Source organism: Capricornis sumatraensis, chromosome 14, assembly GCF_032405125.1.
Source record: "Capricornis sumatraensis isolate serow.1 chromosome 14, serow.2, whole genome shotgun sequence".
In the NCBI taxonomy this organism is placed as follows: domain Eukaryota; kingdom Metazoa; phylum Chordata; class Mammalia; order Artiodactyla; family Bovidae; genus Capricornis; species Capricornis sumatraensis.
The window spans coordinates 38,261,934-38,275,526 of NC_091082.1; the positions used below are offsets into that span (position 1 = coordinate 38,261,934).

Consider the following 13,593-nt stretch of genomic DNA (forward strand, 5'->3'; position numbering starts at 1 on the left):
CATTCTGAATATTTCGTATCAAGAGAATCATATAATATGTGGTTTTCATAACTGTCATCTTTCACTTAGCATATTTTCCAAGGTATATCTATGTTGTAGCATATTATCAATACTACATTTCGCATATTATCAATACTACATTTCTTTTATTGCCAAATAACATTCCATTATATTGGTTTACCACTTTATTCTTCAGTTGATGGATATTTGGGTTGCTTCTACTATCTGGCTATTATGAATAATGTTGCTACAAACATTCCTATATAAGCTTTTGGGTTGTTTTTTTAACATATGTTTTCAATTCTTTTCAGTATGTACCTAGGAATGGAATTATGAGTCATATGCTAATTTGATGTTTGTTTCTGAGAAGGCATCATACTATTTTCCACAGAGGGCCTACCATTTAACATTCTTACCAGCAACGTACAAGGTTACAATTTCTTTATCTAAAGATATGAAGTAGTATACATAGTTTTGATTTGCATTTCCCTGACGGCTAATGACGTTGAACATCTTTCCATGTATTTATTGGTCATTTGTGTTTTTGGAGAAATGTCTATTCAGATCCTCTGCCCAATTTTTAAGTGGGTTATTATTTATTGAGCTGTCAGTTGTATTATTTTTGTTCTCAGAAAAAAAAAATTTTTTTAAGGCATTGAACATATGCTAATATATGTTTTTTAATCACTAAGAATGTGGCAAGGTTACTGTAAATACTGAGAGTTATGAAGAAGCTTCCCTCACCCCTGATGTCTTCCTTTGGATTCATCTCTGGGGAGGTAAACTGATTTATCAGTTTGGAAATTTGTTAATACCTAAGCTTAACTGTCTCAGCCATCCTTCTCTCTTGAGTGACCCTGCCAGCAGAAAACAGACTGCTCTGCTCTGTTGTTCTGGCTGGGTAGGCCTCCCATACAGGAAAAGACAGAGGAGAAAAGATTGAAACAAGGACTAAGAAGGAAAAATTAGACAGATGGACAATAAAGAGAGGTGGGCTAGGACAGGCACTGTAGTACAGATACAAAGACTAGGAGTTCTTAGAGGAAAATGAGTGTGATAGGTTGGCTGCATGGGAAAAGTATAAGAAGCAGCTAGAGGCCTACTGAAGTTGCCTTTTCAACTCACATTGCCCTCTGTTGTTGTTTAGTTGCGAAGTCGGGTCTGACACTTTTGAAACCCCATGGACTGTAGCCTGCCAGGCTTCTCTTGAGAGCCTGAGGCTCCTGGAGGGCTACAGTCCATGGAGTTGCAGAAGAGTCAGACACGATTAGTGACTAAACAACAACAATCTTCTATTGAAATATAGGCATTGTCACATGCTTTTCAGTTAGAATATAAACTGGCACAATTTATCAAAAAACAATTTCATAACATGTTCCTGATAGCTCAGTTGGTAAAGAATCCACCTGCAATGCAGGAGACCCAGGTTTGATTCCTGGGTCGGGAAGATCCGCTGGAGAATGTCTAGGCTACCCACCCCAGTATTCTTGGGCTTCCCTTGTGGCTCAGCTGATAAAGAATCTGCTTGCAATGCAGGAGACCTGGGTTTGATCCCTGGGTTGGGAAGATCCCCTGGAGAAGGGAAAGGCTACCCACTCCATTCTGGCCTAAAGAATTCCATAGACTGTAAGTCACAAAGAGTCAGACACGACTGAGTGACTTTCACTTTCAGGGGAATGATTAAATAAATTAGCTTATACCCTAAATGTTACAATACCACAAAATGTGCACATTGTGAATCTATAATAAATATAACTTAAAATCATAAATATGATCTCAACTATGCCTACACACACTCCAGGGACACTGAAAGTACATATACAGAAATGTTCACAGTTCTTGCTGTTGGCTGATGGGAGTACAATTTTTTTTCACTTTTCTGTATTTTGCTGTATTTGTTTTCTGTGTTCCTTTCTGTACTTCTGTATATTTAACACACAATATTTTTTCTATTCAAGAAAAACATTAAAGCATTGAATCAAGGACACAATTTTTTAATAACTCCTAAGAATGCTACACAGTGAATCAATATATTAATACTGTTCACCTCTTTACAAATAATCCAAATAAATACAAGGTTATCACAAAGTTTAGCAAATTAAAAACAAAACAACCAATTTACTAAGTGCTCTGTGTGCTTAACATTGAGAAAGGCAGTCACTTTAACATGCATTATATCATGTAATAAATGTGTGTGTGTGTGTTTTTTCTTTTGGAAATGCTTTTATCCACTATCTCAAAGGACTCTCATTGCCTTAAGACCCTATTTTAGAGCAGCATATAATCACTGGATATATAACCTACAGAAACAGGAGTTCCTACAAAGCCAGTTCTCAAGGGCACAAAGTAGAAACCTCTATGGTGGAACACTACAGATCTTAGAAATGAATTCATCTAAACTGTTACATAACTTTTCCCTATTATGTTTACCAAACCGTAGGTCAAAAATGTTGCATTTAAAATTCTGGAAAAATGAGGAAATAAATTCTACAAAATATTTAGTAAATTAACTATAAGTTAGACAAAACCAAAAACGGTTTTCATGTAAATTTCCTTCCTTTTCTTAAAAAATTACCTGTATATATTTGAGACTTGCATTTTTCATCAAATGTTTTGATGAAAGGGCTCATTTTTACTGCATTTCACACAGTACTTAGTATAATGCTGATCACCGATGGGCTCAGTTCAGTCCAGTCACTTAGTTGTGTCTGACTCTTTGCAATGCCATGAACAGCAGCACACCAGGCCTCTCTGTCCATCACCAACTCCCGGAGTCCACCCAAACCCATGTTCATCGAGTCAGTGATGCCATCCAACCATCTCATCCTCTGTCATCCCCTTCTCCTCCTGCCCTCAATCTTTACCAGCATCAGGGTCTTTTCCAATGAGTCAGCTCTTCGCATCAGGTGGCCATAGTATTGGAGTTTCAGCTTCAACATCAGTCCTTCCAAAGAACACCCAGCTCAAACATTAGCCAATGAACTAACAGGAACTAATGCTAGGTTCAAGGTCATTGACAAGCTACCATATTTCAAAACTATTCACCAAACCGTATATGGACATTTTAATGTGCAGGTTCAAATGGATATCAGTAAATTAAAATCAACCTATCAATTCAACTAGGATAAAGAACAAAACCATTTTAACAGTATTTTAAAATTATAAACCTGAGCTAGGAGCTCTCTAGTCCCCTTTTGAACAAAAGGTAAAAATTTATTAATTCTATCATTTCAGAAGTTATGAAATTTCAAAATGAGTTTAGGCTGATGTTTACTTTTAATTAAGGTTTTCTCTCATAAGCCAGAGGCAGATTACTGTTCAGAAAACACTACCTTTGAAAAGCAATGATACTCCAATAAAAATTAATTAATTTAAAAATACTAATAAAATTTTTAAAAAAGAATATACTATCTTTGTGTTCTATACAGGAAAAACAGTGACTTAACAGACTTATGGAATGCATGTTTCTTTATGCCTCAAAAATTTATAATGACGTTATTGTCTGGTCAATTTAGCAACTGTCACCCTAGTCTTAGATTTTACTGTGCATCAAAACACTGTATTCATCTCAGATGAGTCTCCATATCTCCAACTACCAATATCCCATGGTCTGGTTCTAAATTCCTATTCTTTCTAACTCTCAGTCTTTACTGTCATTACCTCACTACCATCACCCAGTTCAACCACATCAAGAACTCCAGACTCAGGGGTTCCTTTGTGGCCAAGTGGTTAGGATTCTCGGCTTTCACTGCCAAGGCCTGGGTTCAGTTCCTACTTGGAGAACTGAGATTCCGCCAAGTAATGCATCATGGACAAAGAGAAAAGAAAAAAAGAACAAAATTAAATTATTAAAAAACAAACTGAAAACTCCAGACTCCTGCATTTTTTTTTTTAAACATTAGTCAGACTCCTGGCATTCTTTCTTTTCAAGCACTGAATTTATGTATCATCTCTAGCTACTTCCTTTGTTATCTTATATGTCTACTGCACCCACCCTATAAACCCCAGGCCTGATCAACCTGACCATCTTCTCTGCTCTTATACCCAGGCTGCTAAAGAAAATCATAACTATGCAGACTGGAAACTATAAAAGCAGTATCCTTCCAACATCAGGTGCAGCCTCAACGCTGGCCAGACATCCTTACCCAATTAGCCCCAGAACCACATTCCCAAAGAGACACTAACCTTCATCACTGCCCTCCAGTCCTCTTCCTATTCCTAGCAAAGCAGTCTCAACTGGGCCACAGGTAAACAGAAGTTACCAGATGTCAGTTGGTAATCAGTTATTTCCCCTTCTTATCTCAGTAGTACAATGTTTCTATCTGCTGTTCAAGGGTAATCTTTCTAATTGTACCCAGTTTCTTACGTTTTTCTACTTCATCAGGAGCATGCGTATATATAATCAACCTATCTGTGAATGCATTCCTCTCACTGGGTAGGGGAGCCTCATAAAATGCAGCTTTCCTTTATCCTGATTCTGAGTTTACATATAGGAATGTTTATAAAACTATAGCTGCTTATAAGGATTAGCAATTTATAACTAAGCTCAAATTAATTCTGTGAATCTTATCCTCTTCAGGGTCTTGGACCCTTTGAAGAATCTGACAAAAGCTAAGAAATGTCTCCTCAGAAAACTACACATTAAAAAAAAAGAAAAATGCACATATACTACCATTAAGTTACGAGAGTTATTTCAGGTGGCGCACAGACCCCTTGAAGCCTGTTCTTGGACCCAAGGTTAAAAAACTCTGACTGTTTCCAGAGATTATATTGTATCCATGTCAAATAGGTAGATACTGTTTTCCTCTCCTATAATAAAATATCTAAGTAAACATTAATGGTATTAGTTCTTACTGTGATGGGACACAACGGTGACATGCTAATTTATATCTGCAGCCTACCAAAAGTTAATAGGAAGGCAAGAATGGAGATAGGTGTAAAAGTGAACATGCCTTCTCACCATCAGCCATTCAAGAGAAATATAATGATGCAGGTTTGGGGGAAAAAAAATTCCAGAGTAAGGCAGGTTATTCTAGGTAAGAAATTCTTAGAAAATAATAAAAAAAAAAACCAACCAGTACGGAAAAAAAACCTGTTTCAGAGGAAGATAACTTGGAATGCTTTGAAAGACTGCTGATAGAATATGATTTTTCCCCAAGATATTTTATTTCAGTGGAGAATATCCCCTAAAGGAAACACATATGACAAAAGAGACACTATTAAATTTATTCTAGCAGGAATTCCTTGGCAGTCCACTAGTTAGTTAGGCCTGAGTGGTTTAACTACTGAGGGCCCAGGTTCAGTCCTTGACTGGGGAACTAAGATCCCACAGGCTGCAGGGCACAGCCAAATAAATAAATGAATTATATACATAATGAATGAAAAATACATGTGCATATATTTCTAGCACTGTCTCATATTAGTGCAACGTTTCCCGGTGTGATAGGGAAGAACAAATCTGACATCTTATTGGATCTATTTCTTCTCCTTTAACTCTTTGTAATCTATTGTTTTTTGCCAGAAGTTTAGAATGTTGCCAATAGCCTAAAACATACAGGAGAGCCTAATCCCAAGACTCTGATCTCTAAAGGTAAAACACTTTTCTGTTCACATAGGGATAAAAAATAACATCTGTCTGGCTGGCGGTTTATAGGAACACTGTGACTGGCTACCTGGAAAACTGCAAGAGCAAAGGATTTCCGCACCGAGAAGTTCCCAGCAACCAACTACAGGCACACTCCTTTCGGTAAAAAGAAGCCTGACCTCTAACTGGAGGAATGGTTCTTTGGGACACTAGTCCATCACCTCTTCAGTTGTTGGCTTTCTGAATAAAGTCACTCACTATTTCTTGCCCCAAGAACTCATTTCCCAAGCCATACTGCTATCGCTTGCACTCAAAGATTCTTCCTGGCAAGTCTACCAGGCATCAGAGGTAGGACAAGAGAGATCAATGGATTCTGACTGCTAAATTAAAGCTTCTGTTCAACGTTCATTATAGGAAAAAACACTAATTTTTGAAAAACCATGTTTTCCTTAAATTAAAATTTAGCTTCCTTCCCTCTGCCCTCTCCGCCCCCGCCCCCCCCACCCCCACCGGAGCACAATCACTTCTGTAATAGAGAAGAAAGAGAGGAAAAAAGAAAGGAGTAAAATTTGTTGTATTCCTACCACCTACCCACTCCCATCCCCACCGCCAACGTTTTACTAAACCATGACCTATTCTGACTTTTGAACTTTACATGGAAGACAACAGGAAAAAAATCAAATGGGGAAGTTAGGCAAAATAAACTAGAGGAGATATTTATTCTGGATATTTTTTTACACACTCCGAAGCACTGGAACAAAATGAAAACTCTCCAGCAAAATATACAGTTTTATGCAAAATTTTATACAAGTACATGGCAACTGTCATTTTAAGACAGTTGTAGAACATCTGTTTCATCACCATAGGTAAGTGTTTCTGAAGCAGAATTTTTGCTCATAAGTTTCTGCACACACACATTTACTCTTGGAGGCTGTCAGGGAAGGTAAGCCATATTTTCAAGCATCAAAGACCTGTCATGATTTACTAGGGAATCCCTAGGTTTTCCCCAGGTAAGCAGCTGAAAGAGGACAAAAAGGCTGCAGGCATCAAAATACACAAAATTATAATTAATCAAGAGGGTAAATGATATAACAAAAAAAAAAATCTCCTGAATTAAATAGTTTACTTTAGGTTAATTTGAAATCTTTCTCTGGCTAGCAAAAATATGAACTTTGGTTGACATAAGACCTATTAGGTCAGTTTTAAACTAGAGTTCAACTGTAAGACTAATAAGACAAACCATTGCATCTTACAAAACATTTAATTATATGATCAAAGAAGTCACATGACCTTGCTTCTCATTTTGGCTCTTCACAGTGCTGATGCAATGCTATAGGTATAAACTCTACTTGGAATGACAAAGAACTCCAGAACAATTTTTTTTTTTAGCTACTGAAGCAAAAGGAACCTAGTGAATACTTTGTCAACTGTTGAAGAAAATAAAGCCTAATGACTGATTTTAGATTAAGAAGTCACAAATGGATATAAAGTCTTTTCCTCAGGAAACTAAACTTTGCAGTTTTCTAATCAGCAGAGTTTCTACAAAATTCCATTCCTCTTTTAATTTGGGTTGAACATGAGGGAGGAAATCAACTCTGTTACCTGCTATAAATCCTTCTGAGACCTGACTTAAGAAAACCTTTTCATGCCCACAGTAGAAAAAAGAAAAATCTAATCTTTGGTGCTTCATAAACGGGGAAAAAAAACTCCATGAGGATTCAATAAATAGAATGCAAGTTCACAAAAATAAGTCCTTGCTGAAAAATCTTAAAGGAAAATGTTTCAGTTCATTTAATAATCACTTTTAAGATTTATCTGTACACTGTTAATACCTGCAGAAGAGAGAAACAGTGAACAAGAAAAACAATGCATGCATAAATTAAAAATACAACTGGTATGCTCTCCAATATCCAGGAACAACAGCATTCCTTCTGTTATTATAAAGTTCACATATTTTAAGGAAACTATTTACCTGAAAATCTATAACATAAAAGGCTCTTCAAAATGGTTGTTTGCCTTCATTCAAATTACAAAACCACAGCCACCCAATTCACTGGGTTTTCAAGATGCAGCAAACATAGAAAAAATGTAATTATTTATTCAGGTAGTAGTTTTCCTAAAAAAAATCAGTGTTTTCATAAGAGGATTTAATACGAATGGCGATTACAAGAAAGTAAGAGAGTTCCAGAAAAATAACCACTTCTGCTTTACTAACTATGCCAAAGCATTTGACTGTGTGGATCACAACAAACAGGAAATTCTTCAAGAGATGGGAATACCAGACCACCTCACTTGCCTCCTGAGAAATCTGTATGCAGGTCAAGAAGTAACAGTTAAAACTAGACATGCAACAACAGACTGGTCCCAAATCTGGAAAGGAGTACGTCAAGGCTGTATATTGTCACTCTGATTATTTAACTTAGACACAGAGTACATCATGCAAAATGCTGGCCTGGATGAAGCACAAGCTGGAATCAAGATTGCCAGGACAGATATCACTCTCAGATATGCAGATGACACACCCTTATGGAAGGAAGTGAAGAACTAAAGAGCCTCTTGATGAGGTTTCAACATTCAGAAAACTAAGATCATGGCATCTGGTTCCATCACTTCATGGCAAATAGATGGGGAAACAGTGACAGACTGTATCTTTTTGGGCTCCCAAATCACTGCAGATGGTGACTGCAGCCATGAAATTAAATGACACTTGCTCCTTGGAAGAAAAGTTATGACCAACCTAAATAGCATATTAAAAAGCAGAGACATTAGTTAGCCAACAAAAGTCCATCTAGTCAAAGCTATGGTTTTTCTAGTAGTCATGTATGGATGTGAGAGTTGGACTATAAAAAAAGCTGAGCAGCAAAGAATAGATGCTTTTGAACTATGTGTTGGAGAAGTCTCTTGAGAGTCCCTTAGACTGCTAGGAGATCAAACCAGTCCATCCCAAAGGCAATCAGTCCTGAATATTCATTGGAAGGACTGATGCAAAGCTGAAACTCCAATACTTTGGCCACCTCATGCAAAGAACTGACTCCTTGGAAAAGACCCTGATGCTGAAAAAGACGGAGGACAGGAGGAGAAGGGGATGACAGAGGATTAGATGGTTGGATGGCATTACTGACTCAATGTACATGAGTTTGAACAAGCTCTGGGAGTTGGGGATGGACAGGGAAGCCTAGTGTGCTGCAGTCCATGGGGTCGCAAAGAGTCAGACACGACTGAGCAACTGAACTGAATCACAAGATATTGTTAATTCCTAAAATCTCTTGTGAAGTTGCCCAGTCTTGTCCGACTCTTTGCGACTCCATCGACTAGACTGCTAACCTCCTCTCTCCATGGGAATTTCTAGGCAAGAATACTGAGTGGGTTGTCATTTCCTTCTCCAGGGGATCTTCCCAACCCAGGGATAGAACTCAGATCTCCTGCACTGCAGGGAGACTCTTTACCATCTGAGCTACCAAGGAAATCCTTAAAATCTCTTATGTACAGTCAATTAAAATATCAAATGCTCCAATGTTAATAAAAATGACTAAATCTGTCACTTTCAAAAAATTTGTCCTACAGTCAAAGGGAAAAATAATCTTGAGCTGTATTTTGACAAACACACACTACCTTTCCTCTCCACATGGCTAATGATGATGAACGGGGGTGGGGGTCAGCGGGCGGGGGTGGGGGAGCCCTAAGAGATGGCAGGGAGGAAGTCATATAAAGGCAAAAAGTTTCCATCTCCAAATATGGTAAAGAGCAGAATCTGAAAACTGTGACTAAAACAATTTAAGAAATCTCAAGCTGTTATAAGATTCAGAACTTTTTAATGATGTATTTTTTTTTGAAAATTGTTCAGATATGATTTTTTTTTTACTTTTTATTAAAGAATATTACAAAATAGTTATTTCAAATGCATTTTTAAAAAGTATCCCTTGGTTAAAAGGAAATATAATTTCCCCCCAAAGGAATGATCCATAAATAAAGAGAAGCCTATAGTCACAAGAATCTTCAAGGCCCTAAACAAAAGAACACATTCATAAGAGCACTGAGACATAGATTATTGAATGTATGACTTCTCATGAATGAGATATGAATGTAGAACTTCTCAATAAAAATATAATCCTCGTAGAGGCCACTTAAATTGAGGTTTTTAAAAAACTTACAGGACTTCACTGGTGGTCCAGTGGTTAAGAATCTGCCTACCAATGCAGGGGATACAGGTTCAATCCCTGATCCAGGAAGATATCACATGCCGTGGGGCAATTAAGCCCATGCACCACAACTAGAGAGCAGCCCCAGCTTGCCACATCTAGAGAAAAGCAACGAAGACCCAGCACAGCCAAAAATAAACGAAACTGGAAAAAAAAAAATGCAAATTGCCAGACTATCAATTACACCTTCTTAACTAACTAAAGAAAAATTAGCTAAGGCTAATTTGTAGGAACAAAACAGTGTATTTCCTCTCTTATCCAACTAAAATGGTAGCAATGGATAGCCACCTATATTTAAAAACAATTGAAAATGCTACATTTTCCTACATAACATGCATGCACCTCTCATGAAACAAGCAACAACCAGTAACTAGCCCTTGCCCAAATCTGTCCTTGATCCTTTAATACTGCACACACTGCCAACACTGTGCTAGGTCTATACTGACTAGCTTTTACAGAAGGAATCTGTTTACAGATCAAGTAATTTAAGATTTATTTATACCATAAAAGTTGTGGAGGAGGCAAGTTTCTCACATTAAATTACAATGAATACTAATTAATCCTTGAAGAACATTTTGACATTAAGTGTAAATGTAAAACCGTGCAGCTAAAATAGTATTTAGGAAAGTTTAACAGAATACAGACATCAAGATAAGAACCATGAAGGGTCATAGTAACCCACAGAAGTCTGTGAGCTGCAGTTACCCTTCCAACAGGGCTATCTTTCAGTCCTAACAGCTCTGAACAAGAGGCGTTCCATGTAAATCACCATCTCTGTTGCAAAAACAAGTTAAAACACATTCCTAGTCAATATGTCAGTAGCATTCTGTAAAAACTGCCGTATTTCTTTTATAGTTTACCCAAACCACCATACACATTTGTGTTTTGCTACTACTTCCAGTGTTTGGGAGTCAAAAAACATACCCTCTTCCTTCCTAATTTTTGCTAAAAAGATTTTATCTTTCCTTTGATAACACCATCATGAAGAGAAGCACATAAACAAAACTCTTAGCCATACCTGAAACTGCTTCAGAGCAAGTCTCCAACAGCAGATATTCTACCTGTTCACCATAAAGGTCAAACTTCTGGTATGTCTTCAGGTTCTCCCTGCGTAATGCCAACAGACTTAGTAGACAAAGACTCACACAGTTCCTTGACACATTGTTGACATGCAGATGTAAATAACTGTAACAATGACACCCCAGGAAATGACTGAGCACTCTATACATCTTATGACCCTCACTAAACAAGCACAGGGCAACCTGTTTATCTTCCTCAGTATTAACACAGTCAACACTAAGAGGAAGAGACCCTCCAGGACTTTCATCCTGCTTAGAATCATCTCAGTTTGAACATCCTAGCACTTTAGGAAAAGGATTTTTAGAATTTACCCCAGACTCTTAGGATAAGAAAACGTCTTAAGAATCACACAGAAATCCTATAGATAATATGCTAGCCGATAAGGTCTTAGCCACAAACTAAGACCAGTAACTAGTCAGAATTCAAATGTACTGTAAATGTAAAATACACATGAAATTTCACAGACTCAGTATGAAAGAATGTAAAATATCTCATTGTTAACTTTTAAAACAGATCACTTGTTGAAATGATACATACAGGATTAAATAAAACAGGTTGAAATTAATCCTATTTCTTTTTTACTTTGGTAATGTGACTAAAAAACTTAAAATTGCTCGTGTACTAATGCTTTGTATTTCTATTGGACAGTACTACTGTAGACTCACAGCCTTAATTCTGACAACAAACTTTTACCACCTGGCATTTCCCAATCACAACGGTAACATAGAAGTCAAAAGAAAAGAAGCATTTTGGCTTCTTTATCAGTTAAATTGAGATAATAATAGAAAAAACTTTAAAATAGTCAGTAGAATCATTTTGCCTGACACCAAAGAGATATTTTCAAAAAGGCAAAAATAGTACCAGATACAAAAACTATACTTCTTAAGAAAATAAGATGGGGAATAAACAACCAAGGTTTTTCTAATAAAGTAGGTTTAAATGCTGATTATAAGGTTCATCTTTAAAGTAAAACGGACATTTCTTTCATTTCTAGCAACTGGGATCTCAGAAAAATAAAATATGCAATATTCTGTCTCTTGTGTTGTTTAAGCACCTACAACCTCAAACAAACCACTATTAACACTATAAAAGGGGAGATACTTTTCATAACCTAATACTCTTTTCCAAAATCAGAAGAGAATAACACGACTCAAAAGCAAAATTTAAAGTGACATCAATTTCTCTAGGGCTGAATATTATGAAGAAACCAAATTTTAAGATAAGTATTTTTATCACAATTTTTAAAAGCATATTTTAAAAGTGAGAAATTGAACCATTCACTGTGAGTGAACTATTTCTTCTTTTACTGTAACACATCTTTCAGCTTTGATTTTAACAACATTTAGACCTCCAGAGCTTGTGTATTTCTAAATCTACAAAAATATTTTTATAAGGAGAGAGGGGACAGCTCAGTAAAAGGATGGGGGGGGGCAGGTCTGTTCACTCAGGTATTCAGAGGGTGCAAGAATGATAACTTCTAGAGAACTGTCAATGGCAAAATCGCATTTTAAAAAGGAATTTTTAAAAATTAAGACCAAAGGGTCCCCAGGGCTCCACAAGAGTTGAGAAGATACTTTCTATGCTGTCCTAACAAATTTATAATCGGAAAAAGATCACAGTTGGCCATCAATTCCTTCTCCATTTGATATTCACCAGCTGAGTAAACCCTCAGACTTCTATTTGCTAAGTGATACATTCCTTAGAAACCTTTTCCTTGTGCATTTAAAATGCCAAGGTCAATTACGCGGCCAGTAAAGTATGCAGAAAGGATGGTGCATATTTTAAAATAGGAAGTTGAATGCCTGCAGCTTCCTGCCTTGGTAAAATGAGTGATGCTGGTAAAGCTCTTGAGTATAATCCTTAAACACTGAAATCACTCTCAGAGAATTGAGGCTTCTAACACTGCCTAAGAGCTTAAAAAGACTGCCAAATTTTCCATTAGGGCATCCTATTTTTAGAGTCTTTGGAATCTCTCTTTTAAATTGCATTCCACAGTAAGATGTGTTGGACCAAGTTTACAAAAGCAACAACATAAGCATTCTAAGACCTTAATGTTTCCAAGCTTAGGAAGAAATGCTAAGCTTTTACATTTTTCTTTTTAAAATCTTAACTTTACACCTTTAACAACACGCAAATAAAAATAAAAACAAAGGTAAATATTGGCCCAGAGAGAGGAATGGAAGGGAGGCACTAGGTGCTTCTTGACAGCCTAAGTGGTGAGGCGAGGGGGGGGACAGGTATGAAGGAAAATACAAATCACCCGCAGAGGTGGGGAGACTGGGCAACAGAATGAAAAGGAACAGAAGCGCAGAGGAAGCCGCAGGCTCCGCGGGCAGCCGGGCGACGGAGGACCTCCGGCGCGAGTGCCCTAGGGAGGGAGAAATGGGCGCGCGGCGCAGGGAGAGGCCACGGCGGCGAGAGAAAAAGAGGAAAACAGGGGAGCGGACAAGGGGCGGAGGTGAGGGAACGGGGCTCCACCGCACCCGGGGGGCAGAGGCGACGCTTCCAGAGGAGGACAGCGCCGGGGAAGGAACGAGGGGGATCCCAAAGGCTTTCCCCTCGGCCGCCAGCCGGCCGGTCTCTTCCATCTCGCTCTTCCTCTCCTTACCTGGGAACAGAAGACGCAAGGAGGGCTACCGCCGGGCGCCGGATCTGTTTCCAGCCCCGCTCGCTGACATGGCGGCCGACGAGCTGTCACAGAGGTTGCTCAGGTCTCCCGCCGGTCGGGTG

General features: G+C 38.0%; 1 protein-coding gene across 1 annotated transcript in view; it reads right to left on the reverse strand.

Annotated features, from left to right (window-relative positions):
* CNST (consortin, connexin sorting protein) overlaps positions 1–13,540 on the reverse strand; it is an 84,746-nt gene extending 71,206 nt beyond the window's left edge. The window contains exon 1 of the mRNA XM_068986491.1: positions 13,472–13,540. The gene's annotated coding sequence lies outside the window, so the exon portion shown is untranslated. The remainder of the gene's footprint in view (positions 1–13,471) is intronic.
* Positions 13,541–13,593: the final 53 nt, after the last annotated feature.